The sequence below is a fragment of the Rhinopithecus roxellana genome, chromosome 17, assembly GCF_007565055.1.
Source record: "Rhinopithecus roxellana isolate Shanxi Qingling chromosome 17, ASM756505v1, whole genome shotgun sequence".
Taxonomy (NCBI): Eukaryota; Metazoa; Chordata; class Mammalia; order Primates; family Cercopithecidae; genus Rhinopithecus; species Rhinopithecus roxellana.
In genome coordinates, this window is record NC_044565.1 from 28,826,245 (window position 1) to 28,844,320 (window position 18,076).

An 18,076-nucleotide genomic window follows, 5' to 3' on the forward strand; every position below is an offset into this window, starting at 1 on the left:
CCCATAGACACCCCCGCTACCCATTTAGGCTCTTGTTAGATGATTCTCATTTCTGCACTGTAATTTCCAGCTTATCCTAAATATAGACTCTGGATTTGAGCCATCCTAATTAAACTGTGAAGTTCTTTTGTAGTGAGCTCTGATGCTTTGGAAATCAATTTCCAAGCTTACACAAGCAGTGTCTGTCACCTTTTTGGTTTTCTTCCCCTTTATGAATTTATCTGGAAATGGTCAAATGCTAGTTTAGTGGCACGTTTGTTCTATTTCTTTTCTTTTTTTTTTTTTTTGGTCCAGGCTGTTAAAAAATAATAATAATTATAAACTTCCCTTCTGTTTTATAGAGATTAATTCATTCTTTCAAAAGTTTCCCACCTTAAAGTACCTATCCCCTTTCCGCACAAAGTCTTTATAGTATAAATAAAGAAAGTGAGATTAAATGGTTTTGCCTAAGGCTATCTGGAGAAACAAGTATGGGATTCTTTTTTTGTTACACAAAATTCATGTTTTTTCTTGACACACAGCTGTTAGAGATAATGGGATTCACTAAGGGAATAGAAAGTGAGAATCAAACACAAACATTTCAGTATAAGCCACCCTACAGGATAAGGCTCAAAGCTGGTCTGCGGAATCTTGGGTGTTGACACAGGAGTACCTGTGTCTTGACAGTGCTCCTCCAGAGCTGGCCCGGCTCCCTGAGACTGCACTGAGGAGCTGCATGGAGTCAGAGCTCACCTTCTGTGTCAGTGTGCACACCTTTCCTATCTTGCCATCTGCCCTTGGAGAGCAGCAGGCTGTAGTCCTTGAGCTGGGATTATTGGAGAGGAAGTTTCCTCTGACTGCAACTTTGAGCAGGACTAAGACAATAAAAATTCCATAGGAAGGTTACAACTATTTGTTAACAAAACCCAGATGTCTATATCCTTTGAAGGTTCAGTTTGAGAGTGATTTTACAAGGACTCTGGTTTGTCTTTTGGCTTCAACTTCCAGAATGTGATTTTACTAGAAGTCTTCATGATTGTTGGGAGGTGGCAGTAGTGGTGGCTTTCCTTTTAAGTTGTCTTGGAAAGACAGAAACACCTGAAATAGTCAGTATGTTTATCCCAGGGTTTATGAGGTCAAGGAGCAAAAATTAAGCACCCTACAAACCACAGTTGGACTCAAAGTGGTTTGCAACCCTGGCTACATATTAGAATACTCCTCTGAGGCTTCTGAAATAGATGTTAAGTACCTGGGTCTCACACGCAGACCAACTATATCAGTTTCTTTGGGTTGGACCAAATGTATGAGTATGTTTTTAAAATTCCCCAGGTGATTTTAACTGGCAGTCTGTGTTGTAGATCAGAGTACTGGTTCCAAACATTGATGTCCACAGCCATGGGGAGTTCTATAGATCTCTGGGTATGTCACGAAAGCCTAAACATTCCTTTTAATATGCTTTATTTGAGACTAAGTAGTTATTACTTTAGACAGCAATTTTGGAGCGTAGATCAAGCAGGAAGGAGGCAATGAGAGGAAAACAAATGAAGTACTCAACAGAATGATGCTTCCGTTCTAAAAAGGCAGGGATAATGGTTTAGAGGGTTTCCTCCATGTAGGTCTAAGTTATGAAAAAATATATCAAAGAAAGTTTAGTTTAAAAAGATAGAAGTTATGACAAATGTGCTATGCAACATTCTTTTTTTCAGTTGATCTCTTTAAGGGGAGTTGCGCTTTTTTTTTTTTTTTTGTCTTTTTTTTTTTTTTTTTTCCTTTTTGTGGAGAACGGGGTCTCGCTGTATTACCCAGACAGGTCTCAAACTCCTGGGCTCAAGCTATCCTCCCGCCTCTGCCCCCCTGAGAGCTGGGATTACAGGCGTGAGCCACCTCGCCCGGCCAGTTGATCTCATACTAAGACAAAAATGTTACATTTTGCTACTAGATATATGCTATTATAATACTGTCAAGTTAGCATAATGGATTTTGCCTACAAAATGGTCCAGTCTTAAGCTAAGCTTTAGCAGATCGATATACCTTAAGAAGAAGGAACGTTTTCCGGTTCTCATTGTCAGTGTAAAGCAGTAGTTCTCAAACGTACAACAGAATCATCTGGAACTTGTTAAAAGATTTATGGGGCTCACACCAAGAGTCTCTGATTTAGTAGTTCTGGGTAGGACCCAAGAATTGCATTTTTAACAGTTTGTGAATGATGCGGATACTACTGGTCTGGTGGTCACACTTTGAGAGGCACCGGTCGAAAGCATTAGAATAGTCATTCATAGGTTCATTTTACGTAGTGTATGTCTTGGCTCAGGACAGAACCTGAGGCAAAAGTTTATATGTGAATGCTTTATTGGAGTACGCAAGCCCTGGGAAGCTAGTGTGAGGGAAAAGGAACATGAAGTCCAGAAGAAGGGCAAACAGATCTGAGGGTGTGTTATGGTGCTGTGGAGCTGACATGGAGAGAGAAAGAAAAAAGGATTTACCTACCACCTCTCTCAGATGTTCCCTCCACTTCTGGATTGTGTCTCCTTCCTCTCCAGTTAGCCACTGGAGAAGACAAGCTCCATAGAAATAATCTTGCCAGAGGGCAGTTGTCATGTGCATGGGCTCCTAGGTCTACACACTTGGCAGCAAGATTCTACAAAGCACCAGCCTCTGGGAGGGTAACTTTTTCTAAAAAGGAAAACAAAAGCCCCCACCCAGAGTAGCATATAAATTGACCCTGGTAAATGATCAGTGCTTCTCAAAGTATTTGCTGTGAAAAACATGGTTTTAAAATTGCCACTGGTTCATAGATCCCTGTCCCACTGTGTCCTCTTGTGCCTAACAGCATGCAGTGCCACATGTGACATGACTCAGTACATTGGCTCAGCAACATCCAGATCAGCCTAAATCTTGTTCAAACAGAGGAGTCCACTGCTCACATACACAGATGTCATGGCAATATCAAGTTGCTGTGAAGATTTGCAAATACTGACTCTCAACTGTTTTTCTGCCCCTTTCTCTTCATGAACTGATAACAATTAGCAAACCAGGTTGTCTGCAGACCACTCTTTGGAGAGTGCAAGTGTATTCGTTCATTTTCACACTGCTAATAAAGACATACCTGAGACTGGGCAATTTACAAAAGAGGTTTCATGGACTTACAGTTCCATGTGACTAGAGAAGCCTCACGATCATGGTGGAAGGCAACGAGTAGCAAGTCATGTTTTACATGGAGGGCAACAGGGAAAGAGAGAGGGCTTGTGCAGGGCAACTCCCCATTATAAAACCATCAGATTGGCTGGGCACAATGGCTCACACCTGTAATCCCACAATTTGATAGGCCGAGGTGGGTGGATCACCAGAGGTCAGGAGTTCGAGACCAGCCTGGTCAACATGGTGAAACCCCATCTCTACTAAAAATACAAAAATTAGCCAGGCATGGTGGCAAGTGCCTGTAAACCCAGCTACTTGGGTAGCTGAGGCAGGAGAATCTCTTGAACCCAGGAAGCGCAGGTTGCAGTGAGCTAAGATCGCATCATTGCACTCCAGCCTGGGTGACAAGAGTGAGACTCTGTCTTAAACAGCAAACAAAAAATCAGACCTCATGACACTTATTCACTATCACGAGAACAGCATGGGAGAGACCTGCCTACATGATTCAATTACTTCCCATCGGGTCCTTCCCACAACACATGGGAAGATGAGGTTTGGGTGAGGACACAGCCTGACCTATCATTCCACCCCTGACCCCTCCCAAATCTTATGTCCTTACATTTCAAAACCAATCATGCCATCCCAACAGTCCCCCAAAGTCTTAACAATTCATTTCAGCATTAACTCAGAAGTCCACAGTCCAAAGTCTCATCAGAGACAAGGCAAGTTGCTTCTGCCTATGAACCTATAAAATCAAAAGCAAGTTAGTTACTTTCTTGATACAATGAAAGTACAGGCATTGGGTAAATACACCTCTTCCAAATGGGAGAAATTGGCCAAAACAGAGGGGCTACAGGCCCCATGCAAGTCCAAAATCCAGCAGGGCAGTCAAATCTTGAAGTTCCAAAATGGTCTCCTTTGACTCCATGTCTCACATCCAGGTCATACTGATGCAAGAGGTGGCATCCTCTGATCTTGAACAGTTCTGCTCCTGTGGCTTTTTAGGGTACAGTCCCCCTCCCAGCTGCTTTCATGGACTGGCATTGAATTGAATGTCTGCAGCTTTTCCAGGCACACAGTGAAAACTGTCAGTGGATCTCCGTTCTGGGGTCTAATGTGCTTCTCACAGCTCCACTACAGGTATCCCCAGTAGGGACTCTGTGTGGGGGATCCAACCCCACATTCCCTTCTGCATTACCCTAGCAGAGTTTCTCCATGAGAGCCCCACCTCTGCAGAAAAATTCTGCCTGGACATCCAGGTGTTTCTATACATCCTCTGAAATCTAGGCAGAGGTTCCCAAACCTCAATTCTTGACTTCTGTGCACTGGCAGACTCGACACCATGTGGAAGCTGCCAAGGCCTGAGGCTTGCACCCTCTGAAGCCATGGCCTGAGCTCTATGTTGGCCCCTTTCAGCCTTGGTTGGAACAGCTGGGATGCAGGGCACCAAGTCCCTAGGCTGCACACAGCATGGGGACCCTGGGCCTGGCCCATGAAACCACTTTTTCCTTTTAGGCCTCCCAGTCTGTGATGGGAGGGGCTGCCACAAAGGTCTCTGACATGTGCTGGAGACATTTTCCCCCTTTTCTGGCGATTCACATTCAGCTCCTCATTACTTACGCAAATTTCTTCAGCCAACTGGAATTTCTCCTCAAAAGATGGGATTTTCTTTTCTATAATATTGCCCGGCTGCAAATTTTCTGAACTTTTATGCTCTGCTTTTCTTATAAAACTGAATACCCAAGTCACCTCTTGAATGTTTTGTTGCTTAGAAATTTCTTCCACCAGATACACTAAATCATCTTTCTCAAGTTCAATGTTCCACAAATCTCTAGGGCAGGGGCAAAATGTCACCAGTCTCTTTGCTGCAGTTCCCAACAAGTTCCTCATTTCCATCCATAACCAGAGTCACTTTTGCTCCAGTTCCCAACAAATTCCTCATTTCCATCTGAGACCACCTAAGACTTTATTGTCTGTATGACTGTCAGCATTTTGGGCAAAGACATTGAAACAAGTGTCTGAGAAGTAAAGTGATGAATAAAAGAGATATCATATAGTAAACACATGTCATCTCCTCATTGCCCACAAATGTTAGTTCCTGTCCCCTTGCCTCTGTATGATCTGAATGAGCCTCCTATTAATGTTTTAGTAATAAGATAATTATCTGTACAGTGGTTTGGGATTAAAGGGAGGACAGAGGTCCAAATAGTTGGCATTGGCTTTTGGCCCTTTTTCTGCAAAGAACAAATGATGATTCATAAAAGAGAGTCTGAAATAGGGAGAGAATGAGCACTGCTTTGGACAAGCTCTCGGGACTGTGACCATGTGGACTGGCATTCAAGAGCTGTTGAAAGAAGAAATGCTCTGGTGAGCCGTTTTGACTTTGGCTTGGGACCCTTAAAAGCTACAGATGAAGAGAGATGTGTTTGTGAGGATTGTACCTCAATCACTGAAATTGGACCGAATCCCAGAGCATGAGAGTATCCAGGTACCTATAAAAGCAAACATCAAACATCTATGAAGGCATGTGCTTACTATATTTTTTGTTTTTGTTTTTGAGGCAGAATCTTTCTCGGTGGACCAAGCTGGAGTGCAGTGGCACAATCATGGCTCACTGCAGCCTCAACTTCCCAGGCTCACATGATCTTTCCCCCTCAGCCTCCTGATTAGTTCACAATACAGGCACGCACCACCATACCCAGCTAAATTTTTTCATTTTTTTGTAGAGACAGAGTCTCACTCTGTTTTTCAGGCTGGTCACAAACTCCTGGACTCAAGCAATTCTCCCATCTCGGCTTCCCAAGGTGCTGGGATTACAGGAGTGAGCCACCATGCCTAGCTAGACTTACTGGTAACAGTAAGGCTCAATCAGATAAACATTATTTTATTGTAAACAGTAAAAATATGATAAGTTTAGCATTTTACTGTAAACAGTAAAAATATGGTAGATGTATCTGATTAAGACTTGGTGGTATAAGACATCCTGGACATAAAGCAACAGAAAAAAAAAAAAATGAGCCTATCCAAGGGTTCTGGATATTGGAGTTGTCAGTGACAGATGTATATTCTAAAGCTTAAAAATATAATAAATGAAATTTAAAACTCAGTGGATGGTTTTAAGAATAGAGTAGACATAGCTAAAGAGGGAAGGAATAAATTAGATGATAACTCACAAAAAATCATGCAGATTGAAGCAGAGAAAGACAAAAAGTTAGAAAGGGGGATAAAATATATATAATTTATATTGTGAAGTTTTAATACATGTTTAATTGGAATCCCACAAGAAAGGGAGGACAAAATAGGACAGAAACAAAAGCTAAAGCTAAGTGATAGTGGCTGATAGTTTTTTACAGATTCAAATGCCGTCCAATGACTGCAGAATATGTGGTTTTATTGTTAGTTTAAGCGTGCACAGCAGTTTTCCACCTCAACCTCCATTATGTAACCATTTACATAAATTTCTATGTTTAGGCCATTAAGCAACATTATCAGTTGGCTTGGGTTAGGTTAGGTGTATTGGTTATCTACTGTTTTGTAACTACCCCCAAATATTCTGCCTAACAATATAAATAGTCTTTCTTTTTTTGGCAGGTCAACAGTCAGGAAATATATCTTAGCTAGGTGCCTGTAGCTCGAAGTCTTTAACAGCATATATGTGTATATATACATATATACACATATACGTATATACACATATATACACACATATACATATATGCACACATATATACACATATATACACACATATACACATGTATATACATACATAAAAATATATATCTCTCTCCATGATGCAATTAAGCTAGAAAACAATAACAAATTGATAATACAGAGTCCCCATATATTTGGATATTTAGGAAAATAAAAATTCTGGATAACCCATATAGCAAAGAAAAATAATTATAAACTTAAAAAATGAAATTACTATTTATACCAAAACTTGTGAAATACAACTAAAGTCACACTTAGACATTTATAGCAAAGTACATATATAATACACAAAATATTTATAAATAAATTGAATTTTACTTACCACCAAAATCATTAGAAAATTTAAATAGATGCCATTTATAATGATAGAATACCCAAAAGTACATCATACAAAAGATGCCCAAAACCTCCACGCAGAAAACTATAAAAGACCTAAATGAATAAAGGGATATATTGAGTTTATAAAGGAGAAGACCCAATTTGAGAAATATGCAAATTGCTTCCAAACTGATTTACATTTTCAGTGCAATTTTAATCAAAATTCAACTTTGATTTTTCTGGAACTTTGTTTTATTTTACCAGTGCTGTGAAATGCAAAAGTCTAAGAATGGCTAAGACAGTATTGAGGAAAGAATAGCAATGCAGTAGAACTTACTAGGCATCAGACTTAAAAAATAAATAAGACAAGGTCTCATCATCTCAAAGATAGGCAACCATACAATTGAAATAGAATAGAGTGATGATTTTAAATTTAAGAAATTCTGTTCTTCAAAGTCAGTCAGTAAGGGATTAAAATAAATGTCACAGGGTTGGAGCATATATTTGTAATACAGGTACACCCCAAAAATTCATATCAAACATTTATGAGGAACTCTTGTAGGAGAAAGATAAGCAATCTAATTTTTTTTTAAAAAGTAGGAGACATGTAAAAGTGCCTCTCAAAAGTGGCCGATAAGTGTATTAAAACTTAACCTTGTTCATGACCGAGGCATCCAACACGCACATACACACACAAACGACAAAATCTGCTGTGCATGTAACCTCCAGAATGGCCGAAATTTAAAAAGACCAATGATGTGTTCAAGGAAAATAAGCAATATTAACTTTTATGCACTTGTAATGATGGTAAATCTTGGTAGAATCACTTTGGAAAATGGTTTGGAATTAGCTGCTAAAGTTGAAGATAATCCAAATTTACGATCCAGAAATTTCACACCTAGAAATGTCACTAAGGTATATCTATACATCATCTATAGCTATCATTCATCTCTATCTCTCCCTAGATAATATATATACATATATATGAAAATTATCTATCTATCTGTCTATCTATCTATCTATCTATATCTATCTATCTATCTATGAGAATGTTTTTTACAGCATTATTATGTCAAGCAGAGAAAAAACCCAAATTGCCATTATCAGTAGTATGGATGAATAAATTGGATATATTTATACGGTGGTATAATATATAGCACTGATAATAAATTCACAACTAGAAACAAAAACATAGATGAGTCTCACAAACAAGTTGAGCAGAAAAAGTTTCAAAACAGGTGTACCTAAGCTATAGTGTCTGGAATATGCCTGTTCATGGGGCAGAAGGACAAAGAAATGATTTCCATGGACGTCAGGACAGTGCCCACCTTTGATGAGACCAGAGAGGGGCTTCTGAGTGGATACTGTGCTCTACTTTTTGGTGAGGTTTGTAGTATATTTATTTACATGCATTAAACTGAACATTTTTATTTTTCTACACTCCAAAGCAGGAAGGCAGCTTCATATTCCTTCTTCTAAACCTGTTATTTCGCACATAACAGGGAAACCAGTGAGAAGAGAACTGGTAGAGTCATGCACATTAAAAACTGGTTGTAATCTTGGAGTCACATTCCACTTTGATTGTATCTTGGGCCCTTGAGTTTTTCTACAGCTGTTTTTACTGTATCACCAACCCCAACCAAGATCACCATCACCAATGGTAGTATATTCCAAATAGCCTGTTAGTGTGGAAGATAAATCAATGGATTTTTCCAACATTTAAACCAAATTCTCTCTAGTATTTTATCACCAATTCAGAACATCATTGGGATATTTTAAGTGGATATTTGTACTTAGCCACCTAGTAATAGTATGTGACTAGAAACTAGTGTCTTCAAATTCTAGATGGATAATTTTATATCCCATTTTTAGATATGAAGGCATAGTCTTAAACTGTTGATTTAAGGGCTGCATATATTCTTTTTTTTTTTTTTTTTTTTTTTTTTGAGACAGAGTCTTGCTTTGTCACCAAGGCTGCAGTGCAGTGACATAATCGTGGCTCACTGCAACCTCCACCTCCCAGGTTCAGGCGATTCTCCTGCCTCAGCCTCCTGAGTAGCTGGGACTACAGGCACATACCACTACGCCCAGTTAATTTCTGTATTTTTAGTACAGACGAGGTTTCATCATGTTGGCCAGGCTCGTCTCCAACTCCTGACCTCAGGTGATCCCTCTGCCCCTGCCTCTGAAAGTGCTGGGATTACAGGCGTGAGCCATTGTGCCTGGTGTAAGGTCTACATAAATTCTTATGAGTGAGAATTATTACACTGTACAATAAGGAAATGTGAGCTTTGGAGAGGTGAATAAATAATTTGCCCCCATTGAGTAACTCTTTTACATTGAATGGTCTTTATGTTTGTTAAAAAAAAAAAAAAAAAAAAAGGTTCCACTAGATCATCACTCAAGAAACACTGTGCTCTTGGTACATAGAAAGCCTGATGCTCGATGCTACGAAAAAGAGGAAAGGAAGATTATTCCCATTCTTTTGAGGAGTCTATAATCTAGTCAAGGAAACAAGTACAGATGCAGCTAAATTACACTGTAAAACTGAATACTTTTAACGCCCTATTTGAAAATGGTCTGTGTTCAGCCATACAAATGGAGAAGCTTAGCAAGTGCCCATGGAGAAGGTGGTTGGTCATCTCAAAGTTGAAAAGCGAGGAGAGAAATACTGTAACATGGCCTTTAATGGTCTCTAAACTCCTCTCAGTGCTAGACTTTTTAAATTCCACAACTCTGTAAGGGGACCTTTTTTGTTTTTTAAATGATAGCCTGCACAGGACACCTTCATTTACATAGTGCAAATAATGAAGTTAGTCTCCAGGGACGAGTTACTGCCACTAATGTCATGAAATTGGTTTAATCCAATATTTCAAGTAACTATCTGCAAACCCCTGACAGGTGCTGCCATGCTCTAACACCTCTGTTTTTGTGATGACACTCTAATAGACTAAAATGATATCACATTAATGTGATAGGAGATGACAGGGTTGAGAATGTAATACCCTGGTCCCTCAATCTGTGTGATAAAAAAGTGAGTGCTGAGAGAACTTCCGAGAGGTAGACATGCAACCTCCCCAGGTTCCCACATCTAGAGGGAAGACGTAGGCAGTCTAGAGTGGGGATGCCTTCAACTAGTCATCCTGGAATTCCACTGCAGGGGGAGGTGTCCTCTCACCGGTCCAGCTGCTGAGCTACTATGGTACGAACGGGCTAGGCCCATGGGGAACTGCAGGATTGCTGAGGGAAGGGTCCACCCAAGAGTATTCCTTCGCAAGGAAATTCAAAGGGGATAATTTGTGCCCGAATGACGGAAAGAGGTCTAGACTGGGAGTCCACATCCTGAACACTAGTAATTATTTCTCCATAATCTCTGATTACTTTACTTTTCTGGATCTCTGCTTTCTCATCTATAAAATAAGGGGTTGGACTAGAATAAATCAGTCACTGTAATTTCAAATTTGTAAGGAGCCAGGCAGGTGAGGAAAGTGTGTAAAGCAGTCCTAGTATCAGTGAGAGGAGGTGCTTGAGCCTGAGGCAAAGTGGAGCCATGAAAGCCCCAGTTAAAAGAGTTAAAATTGGACTGGGCATGGTGGCTCACGCTTGTAATCCCAGCACTTTGGGAGGCCCAGGTGGGTGGATCACAAGGTCAAGAGTGCAAGACCAGCCTGGCAAGATGATGAAACCCTGTCTCTACTAAAAATACAAAAAGCAGCCAGGCGTGGTAGCGGGTGCCTGTAATCCCAGCTACTTGGGAGGCTGAGGCAGGAGAATTGCTTGAACCCAGGAGGCGGAGGTTGTGGTGAGCTGTGATTGCGCCGTTGCACTCCAGCCTCGGCGACAAGAGCGAAACTCTGTCTAAAAAAAAAAAAAAAAAGTTAAAATTTGTTTTTAATACTATGCTGGGTTTTAGTAAATGGACATATAGTTTGTAAATGACTACTTTAAATCAACTGTGAAGTTTCTTTTCATTTGACAATGTAAATTCAAATGTTCCACAAAGCATGTGATAATTAGTGACATCTCCACTTCAGTTACATAAGTATGGTATATTAATTAGGATTACATTCCGCTACAAGTAAAAGAAGTCCCTCAAAGGGTAGTGAGTTAAATAAAATAGAAAATTATTTCTCACTCTTATGAGTTCAGAGAGAGGCAGTTCAGGGCATGTCAGTCGTTTCACTCCACAATGCTCTTGGGGGCCCAGACACTTTCAGGCCATTCCAAAGGACTCTTGTCCCCATAGTCTTTGTTCCAGGCTTTGAGATGGAGGAAGGGATGAAGAAGCAAGAACAAAGGACTGTTTCTTAAAGAAGACCAGAAACTGTCTCACAAGTCTTCCTTTTCCATCTCATTGATGATGAACTTAGTGACCTAACTTCAGAGGAGGCTGGGAAACACGGCCTTCACACTAAGCACTCACGTACTGAATACTCACTGTTATGCCCTGAATTGTGCTGTCCCCGACACAATTCATATGTTGAAGCCCTAACACCCAATGTGATAGCAATTTGGAGATAAGGCCTTTGGGCAAGTAACTGATGTTGAATGGGGTCCTAAGATTGGAGTCGTTATGCAATATAATTGGTGCTTTTAAAGGAAGAGAGGGCTTCTTCTCCGAGAAAACACCAAATGGCGGATGACGCCGGTGCAGCAGGGGGGCCCGGAGGCCCTGGTGGCCCTGGGATGGGGAACTGCGGTGGCTTCCGCGGAGGTTTCGGCAGTGGCATCCGGGGCCGGGGTCGCGTCCGTGGACGGGGTCGGGGCCGAGGCCGCGGAGCTCGCGGAGGCAAGGCCGAGGATAAGGAGTGGATGCCCGTCACCAAGCTGGGCCGCTTGGTCAAGGACATGAAGATCAAGTCCCTGGAGGAGATCTACCTCTTCTCTCTGCCCATTAAGGAATCTGAGATCATTGACTTTTTCTTGGGGGCCTCTCTCAAAGACGAGGTTTTGAAGATTATGCCGGTGCAGAAGCAGACCCGTGCTGGCCAGCGCACCAGGTTCAAGGCCTTTGTTGCTATCGGGGACTACAATGGCCACGTCGGCCTGGGTGTTAAGTGCTCCAAGGAGGTGGCCACCGCCATCCGTGGGGCCATCATTCTGGCCAAACTCTCCATTGTCCCGGTGCGCAGAGGCTACTGGGGGAACAAGATCGGCAAGCCCCACACCGTCCCTTGCAAGGTGACAGGCCGCTGCGGGCTCTGTGCTGGTGCGCCTCATCCCTGCACCCAGGGGCACTGGCATCGTCTCAACGCCTGTGCCCAAGAAGCTGCTCATGATGGCTGGTATTGATGACTGCTACACCTCAGCCCGGGGCTGCACTGCCACCCTGGGCAACTTCGCCAAGGCCACCTTTGATGCCATCTCTAAGACCTACAGCTACTTGACCCCTGACCTCTGGAAGGAGACTGTGTTTACCAAGTCTCCCTATCAGGAATTCACTGACCACCTTGTCAAGACCCACACCAGAGTCTCCGTGCAGCGGACCCAGGCTCCAGCTGTGGCTACAACATAGGCTTTTTATACAAAAAAAATAAAGTGAATTAAGCCTGAAAAAAAAAATTAAAGGAAGAGAGGGCTGGGCACAGTGGCTCACACTGTAGTCCCACTTAGGAGGCTGAGGTGGGAGAATTGCTTGAGCCCAGGAGTGTGAGGTTACAATGAGCAATGATTGTACAACTGCATTCCAAAGTGAGACCCTGTCTCTTAAAACAACAACAACAACAGCAGCAGCAGCAGCAGCAGCAGCAGCAGCAACAGAAACAGCAGCAGCAACAATAACAACAACAAACTAAATTTAAAAAGGAAAGACCAGAAAGGCTTTGTGGGGACAGAGTGAGAATGTATCTACAAGCCAGGAAGGGAGCCTTCAGTAGAAACCAAATTTGCTGACACCTTGATCATGACGTGTGGTCTTGAGAACTGTGAGAAAATAAATGCCTGTTGTGTAAACCATTCAAACGGTGGTATTTTTTTTTTTTTTTAATGGTAGCCCAAGCTACCATAAAATACATGCAGCTAACAATGCTATTAAGTTGGAAGAAGAAAAGCAGATATGACAGGACAATGGGCAGTCACTGCCGTTGCTGGCTTTAGGTTGCCATTGGTGATGGACCGCAGAATTACCCAAAAAAGATTTTGCTAGATTCTGGAAAAACATTGTGATGATAAATATTTGAAATGTATTTCTCTATAGCTTTTCAATTTTCTCTCTCAGTTGAGTAGAGGTCACTGAGAGAAAACCCTGTGAATCATGAAGAATAGATTCTGATCGACCTTCACTGTTAAAAATCTATAAACATTCACACATGTGAGTGATATATTAAGTGTTTTTATAGCAGGTATGAAATCTACATTTGTGTGGTAGGTAGCCACTAAGATGGTCCCAGTGACCCCTGGCCTTGTGCACTGGTGTGATTCCTTCTCCTTGTGTGTCCTCTGGGTTTCATGTTGTTGGAAGGACTTGGTGATGTATTATCAATGGATACAGCCACAGTGGTGGGAAGGCACTTCTGAAATGAGGTTATCAATGACAGTGGTTTCTCTCTTGGGTTCTCTCTGTCTCTCTCATTCTCTTTCCGACTTTTTGCTTGCTCTGGGAAAGGCAGCTGCCATGTCCCATGTCGTGAGAAGGCCACCTGGGGAGGTCCATGTGCATTGTCTTGGGTTCAGATCTTGGGAGTCTTTCCAGTAGCCAAATGAGTGAGCTCAGAAGCAGATCCTCTCCTAGGCAAGCCTTGAGGTGACTGCAGCCCTGGCCAAAACCATGAATGCAGTCTCATGAGGGTCTCCAAGCTAAGCCACTCCTGGAGTTCTGGTTTACAGAAAACATATGATAATAAATACTCATGTTTGCAGCCACTAAGTTTTGTGTTAACGTGTTATGTGGCAATAGATAACACATAATCTATTTTAAAGTTTGCGTTCAACACAAAAGGTTGTATCCATGAAGCCCAATGTGGGCCAGGAGGTTTTATTCATTTCCTACTTATTATTAATCATTCTTATGTTTGCTTTGATCACATTACTTTGTTATGCAAAGGTACTAAAGAGGTAGGATATGGCTTTTGCCCTCAAGAAACTTATAATTTAAATGCAGAAACTAAACCAAAAATAATAGCATTTGTTTTTATAATCTTAAGAGTTGATGGCTGGGCACAGTGGCTCATGCCTGTAATCTCAACACTTTGGGAGGCCAAGGCCAAGGCAGAACACGAGGTCAGGAGATCGAGACCATCCTGGCTAACACGGTGAAACCCCATCTCTACTAAAAATACAAAAAATTAGCCAGGTGTGGTGGCGGGCACCTGTAGTCCCAGTTACTCGGGAGACTGAGGCAGGAGAATGAGAATGGCGTGAACCCAGGAGGCGTGAACTTGCAGTGAGCCAAGGTCGCGCCACTGCACTCCAGCCTGGGCGATAGAGTGAGACTTTGTCTCAAAAAATAAATAAATAAATAAGTTTACATTGGATTATGATAAATCAAACCCATCATTTCTTAAAGAAACTTGAAGTTGCCTCTTTTGCAAGTAACAGAAGGCCTGGGGATAGGCAGCTTAGGCCTGGTGGCTCAGTGATGCCATTGGGAACCCCAGTGATCCTTAGCTCCCCACTCTTCTATCCATAGCCCACAGATTTCTTTCTCTCAGTTGTTAGTACCTTGTCTAACTCTGCACATTTGTCTGAGATCCAGACAGGAAGGAGAAAAGGTGGGCCAAAGGCACATGGTAGCCGCAATGGGCTTTCTGTCACGCTTATCAGATACAGTCTTACAGAGGTGAAATGATACCTGGTACAAATGCCAAAAGAATACTCAGAGATGTAGGGGATTTAAGAGTTATATTAAAAATGGTACTTACTGGAAACTATCGTGTGTTTGCTTCAAGAGAATCTCTCGTTTTTGTCGTTAATGATGCTACAAAGGCAAACAAATACATTGTGTCTATTCAAACATAATTTTTCTTTTCAGTTGAGTAAGTTTGAATGACAGTATTATAGAAAGAGAGAAGAGGCTCAAAATTAACTATAAGAGATGTTAATAAATGTATGATCTACAGAAACACTAAAAAATTTTGGTCTGAAAAACCTTCTACCTTTGAAAAATGTATGCAAATTCACCCAAACTGGAAATCAGTTTGTACAATTTTTGGTGGAAAAGAAGGGATGTAGAGTAAGGCTAATTCTCTTCTCCTGACCTGCTGCATGTCTCAGAAAAAAAAAAAAAAAAGGAAAGATGCTTGAGAGAAAGTTGTCAGTTCTGATGCAAAAAAGCATAACTTATGAAAGGGTCATTCTGGAAGTCTGCCCATCACTTGAGTTTCCTTATGTACAGTTTATCCATTTCCATAATGGAAAAGTGATGTTTATTTATGTTAGCTCATTTGGATTTATTTACTTTTGGTAGCGACTATTTTCTTTTAAAAATTATCATCAATACGTTTAATTTGGGGGTATTTAGAGTGTTTAGGTTGTTTTACGTATTCACTTAAGCCGATATTCTAATTGACCTTTTCAAGAGTCATAAACTTATATTCTTCTTCTGTATTTCCCAAAGATAGTATCAGGTGGAGGGAGGACAGAAGAGGAACAACTATTTGAGCCTCTCCAAGATAAGCGAAACAGTTGGGTCTCTGTCTCCCTAATGTCATATGTATTCTAAACCCAATGGAGGGAAAACTTTGAATGCATCCTCTAGCTAATGTTGGACATTTCCCACTGTGGAATAAGTAGACATTTTACAAACCTGAATTGGAATAGATTCAGCGACCAATTTTACAAAAATCACTGTACTGAGATCATGTCTATGTGGTATTGAAAACATTGAAATCAAGTGGATTTTCTCAATAAAAAAATTTGAAATTGATCATTTGATGTCTCATAGACAACCTGGTTATTGAATACAATTTTCCTTTCCATCTTAAAACAAATTGCCAGCCAATTATCTTGGTATCTTTGGACTCAGCATCAATCTGAGTATCGTAGCCAATTTTATTTCAGTGTCTTCAGTAACATCCACATTTCAGCACAGAGAAGGAGCCATTCCTAGTGAGCCTCGTGCATTAATAAAACCAGGGTGTAGTCCCGGACCATGATGGGAGAATTGAGAATGGTGTAAGTATAAGTATGAATATACCATCCAAATCATCGAACACATTTCTTCACTTCCATGAGCTTTGATCCCTTGTTTAGTAAAATCATGGCGGTTTGTTATGAGTCAGCAAGACACAGGTGAGTGTGACTTACGATACTGATGACAGCAACAGTAAAGATGGGTGACATTTACTGAACGCTTATCAAGTGCCAAGCACAGACCTACACCAAATCAGGACTCTCCATCTCTTCCCCTCATTGTTTTTTTGGAGAAAGGCACCTGCAGGAGGAAAGGCAGATTGGAGAACGGTCAAGACATGGCTAGGGACACTGAGGCACAGGCATCTTCCCCTCCTGGCAGCTAAATGTCCAGGTATTTCCTCCTCATCCTACGCCCATTTTGTTTTTTTAATAAGAAAGTTTGGGCCAGATTCCTTTCACATACAAACAAACTGGGATATATACACAAATCTTTTTTGTTTTCTTTTTTTTGAGACGAGGTCTTGCTCTTGTTGCCCAGGCTAGAGTGCAATGGTACGATCTCGGCTCACTGCAACTTCCACCTCCTGGGTTCAAGTGATTCTCCTGCCTCAGCCTCCTAAGTAGCTGGGATTACAGGCACCCGCCACCACGCCTGGCTAATTTTTGTACTTTTAGTAGAGTCAGGGTTTCACCATGTTGGCCAGGCTGGTCTCGAACTCCTGACCTCAGGCGATCCACCAGCATTGGCCTCCCAAAGTGCTGGGATTACAGGCTTGAGCCACCGCGCCTGGCCACACACATCTTATTTAATGCCTATAAAAACTCGTGAGACCAGTATAATTATAATTCCCATTGTAAAGATGAGAAAACTGAGGTTTAGAGAAGCTTACTAAGTTGCCTAAAATTACCTAGCTCCTGGCTGGACAGAGATTCAGAAAGACTTTGGCTTCCCAAAGCCCAAGCTTAGCCATTCCTCCTTGTTTCCCCTTGTGGATGATCATTTCTGAGACGCTGCACCACAACAGAGGGAGTGGGGTCTCATGATCCACATGAAACCTGCCACACAGAGTGGGGTCAGGGCTGGCAAGTGATGGCGTTGAGGCCAAGAGTGGTTTTGAGGGCCATGAACCTAGTATAGTTCCAGGTTAATTAGACATTGGAGCAGTTTTCTCTGCGGGAATTTTCTTTGGGGTTTGAAAAGAAATGAAGCAAGGGTCCAAGTCCTGGGATCCATGTGGAGAAGAGGTCCAGAAAGAAGAGGTGGTGGCAACTTTGAAGTTGGCACCTTTCAACTCTTAGTACGTTTTATGCCTTTTTCATCCCTTGTCTTCTCCAGGAGCCAAGATTTGTCAAAGCTCCCAACCACTCTTCTTCCTTTCCCTGTCCCTTCTGACACCATCAGTCCACACAATTATCCACCATTAATAACACCTAATTTCTGTCCCTCTCAAGGGCCATGGAGGTTCCTAACCCTACACAACTCATGAGAGCTTGAGTTTAGTTCTATCTCAGCATAACTGTGAGACTAGCCAAGTCCTGACACCTCTGCAGAACTTTACCTCTAAAAAGACAGCAAATTAGGTCATTGGTTAGACTGTTTTTTTGACCTAAAATTCTGCAGTTCTTCCAATGTAAAAAAATAATAAAATAAAATAAAAGTAAATTACATTATGTGGAAACTTGACCCGTCATTTCTGGAAGGTTGCTGACCTCTAGTGTTGGCACAGACCTAGAAGGAAAATTCAAACCTCTGCGTTACTTCTATCAAAGTTTCCTGTATCCTTTCTTTCCTTTTTTCTTATGGAGGAGAAGAAAATATAAAGTACTTGAAATTGAAGTTGTATTAACTAAAGCTTC

The 18,076-nt window shown here is 41.5% G+C and overlaps 1 pseudogene; it reads left to right on the forward strand.

The window, feature by feature from the left end:
* Positions 1-11,779: 11,779 nt before the first annotated feature.
* Positions 11,780-12,662, forward strand: LOC104656860 (annotated as a pseudogene).
* Positions 12,663-18,076: the final 5,414 nt, after the last annotated feature.